Consider the following 7,819-nt stretch of genomic DNA (forward strand, 5'->3'; position numbering starts at 1 on the left):
GCACCGCACTCTGTGCAGTGTGCAAACGAGCATATTTAGGTTGCAGGTAATAATTATTTTATCAGTGTCCTGATTATTTAGCACCACTCTTTATTTGTTTACCAGTGTTTACAGCTAAAAGTTCTCAGCTGTCTTGCCTCCATCAGGGCGATGTCTGAGGTTGTTTCTTGTCTTTTCCTGCAAATTTAAATTACATAAAATACAATAATTACAAACATCTGCTCAGAATGTTCTTTAGCAGATAGAATCAATTGGGAGTTTTAGAAGATCTAAATAGGAATATGATGCACCACTGGGTCTGGTAATTAGAAAGAATCTAAATGATGGTTTATTTCTGTTCGCGGCTCTGGCCGCTTCTCGAGTAAACAGCTCCGTACTGTTTATGCCAGCACTGAGGGTGCGAGCACTCGCTTAAGTATTCTCCTGAACGATAGGTGTTGCCAGTCAGACACTCAGCCCTGGTATAGAAGTCAAACCGGTTAATAATTTGTAAATTTCTGAGCTTCTATACTAAATATATTCTATACTAAAATTGCTTCTTTAAAGTGTCTTCAACCCAGCTGTGGTGGCAAAAATTGAGAGATGCACGATGGTGGAAATGACACCAAAGCGCGGCTTGCACCAGCAGTGAATGTTAAGATTCAACTGATACACCTAACTTTTATCCATCAACACAACCGCACAGTTCAGAAACTTCTGGTTTAAATGTGGCACCAAATTCTGTATTCTTTGATCCTCCATTTCCAGCCTCAAACCCAGTGTACTCATCTGTAAATGTAAATTGATGAAAATTATCACGCTACCAGTTTATAAACCTAGGATTAAAAATTTTGTGACATAAAGAGGCAGAAATTATCCCTTCTGCACCAGCGCATGTGCCAGTGCCCAATTTAGAACCGCCTCCACCGATAAAAGATTTGTGCCGGTGTCAGCCTGGTGCCTGCTCTTTTGGCACCGGCACAAATCTTTTATCGGTGGCAGCCCTGCCCATGGCAGCATGGGCAGGGCTGCCACAAGAAATTCACCAATGATTGGCAAATGCAGCCCACAGATTCTGTCCCATCAGACCTGTCAAAATGTGGGCCAGTTCTTTAAAGGCACCAAAGGCAAAGCTGGCTCTGCACCAGCCGGGTGCACCAACCGTGCTGGTGGAAAAGAGGTGTCACTGCTGAACCTGGAACAAGCGACTGATTAGCATTTCTAATTTATTATCAAAATAGCTGCTGATTAATTCTCCTTCAGTCAGCTCATCATTGCAGCTTTTTCACAGAACATACTGCAGATGTAGGGAGAGTGCAAGCTACTGACCCCAAGACCTCTCCTGGAAAGTGTGTGTGTGTGTGTGTGTGTGTGTGTGTGTGTGTGTGTTGAACCAATCACAGTCATTCACTCGCCAAGTCTTAGAGATTTTGTTTTGTATTTCTGTTTCCTGCTCAACTTTTCTTACACTTGATCTGATGATGTATACTGCTATTCTACACACTCTGCAGTGCCCTGTCTTGATTGGTTCAGTATTTCAGTATTGTGCCATGACCTACCTTTTTTTTTTTTTTTTTTGTTTTTTTGTTTTGTTTTGTTTTGTTTTGTTTTTTTTGTTTTTTTAAATAATGTACAGACACAAAAGGCAGAATTTCTGTATTAGGAAGCACTGTGCATTCAACAGTATAGGTAACAGACATAGAAGCACCACAAATGTATAAAAAAAAGAGAACTTCTTACCTCATTGTTTTTTGTTTCTGCGATTATTTTTTAATGGTGGCAACATGTGTGCCCTCTAATTTGTCTCTTGCCTTGATCGGATGTCTACACATAAAGCCTATGATCATAGGAAATTATTTATCACTGAATAAAAAGAAAAGTGGGTGTGTGTGACTCTGACGCAGTCTTTGTGTTGTGCTTATTTAAAATGGGTAAATCTAATTAAGAAGAGGATGATGGGTGAAGCAGAGCAGAGCTTAGGCTCATCGTGTTTTTGTAGGATGTGGTCCAAATGTACTTCTCCTCTTCCTACTTCATTAAATCTAAAAAGGGCTTGTTCTCAGACACAAACCTGCTGTGATTGGAGGGCAGCTACCCAGGATGCATTGGTGAAGCGGTGTCTGAGTGCATTCATTAAATACTCGATGGTTTCTCGGTCTCACACAGAGCTAGACCTCCAGCACTGCAGTATCATAAAACAAAAGGCGCGCCTTTGCGTCGGACTTGTGAAGATCGTGTCTCACTTTGCCTGCTCACCTCTCAGTGACCTGGAAATCTATTTTTATAATTGTTATCTGGGCTTAGTCATTTGTAGGCCTTCTAATGTGTGCACTCGCACCCAGATCAAAGCAGCTGCATACATTTGTGACTTTGCCAGCTCAGACTGTCACATATTGACCTTTGTAGACTGCCCTATTGATTTAATTTAAGAAAAATATATAATGCATCATAACATTGCTCAAAACAGCTTCTGGCATTAATTAATTGCAACATGACCTTCAAAAGATCATCTCTTCAAATAAAAAAATATACACACCAGCCACTTTGTTAGGTACACCTGTTCAGCTGCTTCCTAACGCTAATATCTAATCAAGGCATGTGGACATGGTTAAGGCAACCTGCTGAAATCCGAGGATCAGAATGGGGAAGAAAGGTGAGTTTTAAACACGGCTTGGTTGTTGGCGCCCTTAAAAGCAATGTATGTAGAAGAGCACCTCAGAGCTCACCCCAACCGCCCTTGGTGGATGGCTGCCCCTTCTTGAGCCTGGTTCTGCTGGAGGTTTCTTCCTGTTAAAAGGGTTTTTTTTTTTTTTTTTCTTCCTGCTGTCACCAAATACTTGCTAATAAGGGTCATCTGATTGTTGGGGTTTTCTCTGTATTATTGTAGCCTTGAGGTGAGTGTTGTGAATTGAATACCTAATACATCAAACCTTGAAGCAGATGGGCTACAGCAGCAGAAGAGCACATCAGATGCCACCCCTGTCAGCTAAGAATAGGAAACCGAGGCTACAATGCCCACAAGCTCACCAAAATTAGAGAACATTGGGAAAACGGTGCTGGTCTGATGAGTCTCAAATTCTGCTGCAACATTCAGATGGTAGGGTCAGAGTTTGGCATAAACAACACGAAAGCGTCGACCCATCCTGCCTTGTATCAGGTTGTGGTGGGTGCATATTGTTGCTGATGTCCACAGTGTACCCATCTTCTGATGGAGTCTCCTGGCTGGATAATGCACTATGTCACAAAGCTCAAATCATCTCAAACTGTTCACTGTACTCAAATAGTCTCCACAGTCACCAGATCTCAATCCAATAGAGCAACTTTGTGATGTGGTGAAACAGGAGATTCCCATCATGGACTGTGTGATGCTATCATGTCAATATGGACCAAAATCTCTGAGGAGTGTTTCCAGCACCTTGTTGAATCTATGCCATGAAAATTAAGGCTAATGAGAAAACATGAGCAGCATCTTGACATTCTTTGGTTCTCTAATGCAAAAAGTGAGGAAATTTGTGTGTGGTCAGTTATTTCTTTGTTGTAACAATGCTTCTTGGGAATAGATCTTATACCCTTGCAAAGCCTGTTTATTTCCCCTTAAATGGTTTCATTTAGCGTATTGGGTGATTGAAGGGGCCTTGGTAGCATGTGGAAGAACCATACACTAATTTTAACACCCTTTTCATTTATTCACTAATAATGCCACATACTCAACAAAATCAATCTCAGGATTATTCATGTCTTCTACAAATAATGACAGAGATCCCAGGTCCATTATAACACAGCTTTTCACTCGTGTTTGTCATCCACTCAGTAGGATGAGCCTCCTTCATTTATTTGTTACTTTCTCCTTGTCGGTGCAGAGCCGAAGATGAGACACCACTACTCCTCCCAGGACTGCACCCCCATTAGCCTCTCTGTTACCTGCAGCACCGAGTTCAGCTCGAGTGGTGTTTCCATTTAGGATTTCAGAAGGTCACAGTAATTCAGCTCAGTGCATCACATCATGCTACCCTGCTCTGCTTTTTGAAGACAGCGCAGGGATGTTTGCTGAACTACAAAAAAAAAAAAAAAGAGAAAGAAATACTTCTGGAAATGTGATCTCAGCTATCATGCAAAGCAGGGGTGGGCAACTTTCTTTTTTCTAGAGGGCACACTGACTCAGATAACGTAAGCGAAGGGCCCCAGTTTGGATAATGGGATTGAAATAACTCAATTAAAAAAAAAAAGACAACACATATATAATACAATTTTAATTAGCCTGCCTTTTTCCACTTCCCTCATGGCACAGGTCACTGATGAAATACACCACTGGAATCCAGTTAAATAGCAGTATAGACTAGCAGTGCCATGTTAACGTGTTAGCAAAAACAATGCTAAAATGTTGATGTTTAGTAATGATTTATGACATGCTAACTGGGGCCTGTAGAGTCTCAAATGTAGCTCTTGGGTTTTTTTTTTTTTTTTGCAATTTCTCCGAGCATTGCACAGTCTGACCTTTGGGTGAATTTCCTGGGACATTCACTCCTGGGAAGATTGGCAGCTGTTTTCCACTCGTGAATAATCTTTCTCACTGTAGAATGATGAACTTCAAATTGGAAATGGTCTTATAACCCATCCCCGGTTGATGGGCAGCAACAATTGCTTCTGTAAGGTCACTGCTGACGTCTTTCTTCCTCAGAGTCACAGCAGTGAGCGCTCTAGACCAGCAAACTGCCAAAACGTCTGCTTTTATACAAGTGCTCACACTTGCTGATGATCAGTTAATCAAGTGCATATGATTAGCAGCACTTGGCTGCTACTTGGAAGCAGTAAGGGGGGGTACTTAGTTTTTCACGTGCCTGCACGTATAAAGAGGTTGGATACTGTCTCTACTACAAGTTTCAAAATGCTATTATGGAAAAAGTAACCTATAATGTACAAAAGACTGAAGACATTTTTTCATTAATCTCTCCTGCTTTATCCAAAAAAAAGCACACAGTGTAAAATAAACAAATTCAAGTTCTGTTTGACACCCCATGCAGCGTTTTCCTTTATTTTTACCTTCTCTCACTGCATGCATGCATAGATCACCCTGAATTTACACAGCCAAACCGAGGGGGCGAGAACAAAGCTAGCCAAGAGAACTCACAGATGAGGCTGCTTGACTCGATTTACTCTGGACCTCTTGATCGGCAGCAGATGCTTAATAGTGAGTTATTAGAGTACAGATCAGCACTGACAGATCCAACAGCAGTTCTCTCGGGCCAGATGGAGGTGAGTCGTCACTGCTTCTTATAACTAGCCAACTAATCCACTGAAATACAATATGTACTGCTTTGCATTTAAAGGTTAAGCACATCATTAGTTGTATCTATAAAGAATTCGTGAGAAGAGCATCAAAACTTGCAGTATGTGACCCAGGGTGCACTATCCTTCCATCACTGAGGTTTAATTAAGAACATTTTCAGTTTTACAGGATTGTTAAACAGCTCAGAAGTAGCCCTCAGCCCTCTAGTACCTTATGATAGATTGTTGCAATATGACTGATATGATTAGCTGATTAGTTTTCCAGTGAAAATATTAAATTTCCTGCTGAGAGCTCAGTGTGTTTAATTGGACATCATAAAGCGCTGATCCCTTTGTAATTTTGTGGAAATGTCAGTCGTTTAACAAGCCAGCCATCTGCTGAACCGAAGCCATGTGGGTGCCACATTTCGTGGTGTAGTTGTACTTTTATTACATATGAAAAAAATGTTTTGTTGTGTTGACTGAGTTTTTACTTATCTACTCACTTTTTGGAAATGAGAAGCATCTATAAGGCTGCTTAATATGCTTCAGCAGACTAATATTGGCTTTATGGACCGTCTGGCTCAAACACAGCTAACAAGAGCTTTCAGGCCCCATGAAGCAGGTTTACCTCACCAAATCTATCTCTGACTCCTGTTCACTGCAGTACACACTGATAGCTGGATTAACATGACATAAGTTGTGTGGGTGGAGGAAGCGGTGAGAAAAAGTCTTAGCGGATATGTAGCTGCAGCACATAACTCCTTTACTTCATATCCCCTATTTGCATATGTGTGTAGCATGCTCCTTTCATGGATGTCCATGTGTTCATGGGTTACAGTGTGGTGTCCCTCTGCCCGCTAAGATGGATTACAGTGTCAGCACAATGCCAAATGCACTTAGATGGAAATATGGCCACCATCTGTTCATGAGACACTGTTCCAGCTCCACCTGAGGAGAAGAGTTACCCATGATGAAAATGTCATCTATTTGTCTGTTGTGTTATGTAAGGCGCGTTTTTGTTAAAAAAGCAGAGAATACTGAAACAGCTTAATGAACCCCACACATGCAATAGTTGGAGTGAATCCTTTGTGACACTTTGTGTCTGCCTAAAGCACTTAATTGTCAGCTTCTTAAAACTCACATCTGCTCTTTTTTCTTGTTTGTGCATCTATAATAAATATTCTTACACTCACTGGCCACTTTGTTAGGCACACCTGTTCAACTGCTCATTAATGCAAATATCAGCGACTCACACAGCAGCATTTAAGCATGCAGACACGGTCAAGGTGACCTGCTGAAGTTCTAACCATGCATCAGAATGGGGTAAGAAAGGTGATTTAAGTGACTTTGAGCACGGCATGGTTTAATCTGCTAATCTGATCTTCTGTGTTTTTTCTGGAAACCATCTCTAGGGTTTACAGAGAATAGTCCAGAGAAGAGAAAATATCCAGTGAGCAGCAGTTCTCTGGGTGAAAATACCTTGCTCGTGCCAGAGGTCAAAGGAGAATGGCCAGACTGCTTTGAGCTGATTGGAAGGCAACAGTAACTCAAATAACTGCTTGGTAGGTATGCATAAAAGCATCTCTGAAAGCACAACACATTGAACTTTGAAGCAGATGGGCTACAGCAGCATAAGAGCACAATGGGTGACACTCCTGTCAACTAAGAACAGAAAACTGAGGCTACAGTTTGCATGGACTCACCATAATTGTAAATGTTGCCTTGTCTGATGAGTCTCAATTTCTGCTGTGACATTCAGATGGTACGGTCAGAAGCTGGCGTAAACGACATGAATGCATGGATCTATCCTGCTCGTATCAACGGATCAGGCTGGTGGTGATGTAATGTGTGGGGATATTTTCTTGACACACTGTGGGCCCCTTAGTACCAGTTGACACAGCTTACCTGAGTATTGTTGCTGATTATTCCTTCATGACCACAGTGTGCCCATCTTCTGATAGCTGCTTCCAGCTGGATAACACACCATGTCCAAAAGCTCAAATCATCTCAAACTGTTTTCTTGAACCTGACAATGAGTTCAGTGTACTCAGATGCCTCTATAGTCACCAGATCTCAGTCCAATAGATCACCTTCGTGATGCGGTGGGATGGAAGATTCACATCATGAATGTGCAGCCAACAAATCTGCAGCAACTGTGTGACTCTCTGATGTCAATATGGACCAAAATCTTTGAAGAACGTTTCCAGCACCTTGTTGAATCTGTGCCATGAAGGATTAAGGCAGTTCTGAAGGCAAATGAGGGCCCATCCCAGTACTATCAAGGTATACCTAATAAAGTGCCTGGTGAGTCTATATAGGATGCCTGCTACATATGAAAGTATTCTCAGTGCAATGTAAACCTCAAGGTTTCATGTTCCCATGCAACACTTGAGGTTTATACTGCACCAGAATCCTTACTACTTGTGATGGTACAAAAAAAAAGTCTGTGCATAATTTTGAACCTGTAAAATGTAACGACTTCTGACAGGCATCTAGAAAACAAGATGAGACTCTAGTAAACATTAATCTTACATGTCACGCGCTCAGTACAGTATCAGAGTGGGAAATTCAA

Source organism: Archocentrus centrarchus, chromosome 8, assembly GCF_007364275.1.
Source record: "Archocentrus centrarchus isolate MPI-CPG fArcCen1 chromosome 8, fArcCen1, whole genome shotgun sequence".
Taxonomy (NCBI): domain Eukaryota; kingdom Metazoa; phylum Chordata; class Actinopteri; order Cichliformes; family Cichlidae; genus Archocentrus; species Archocentrus centrarchus.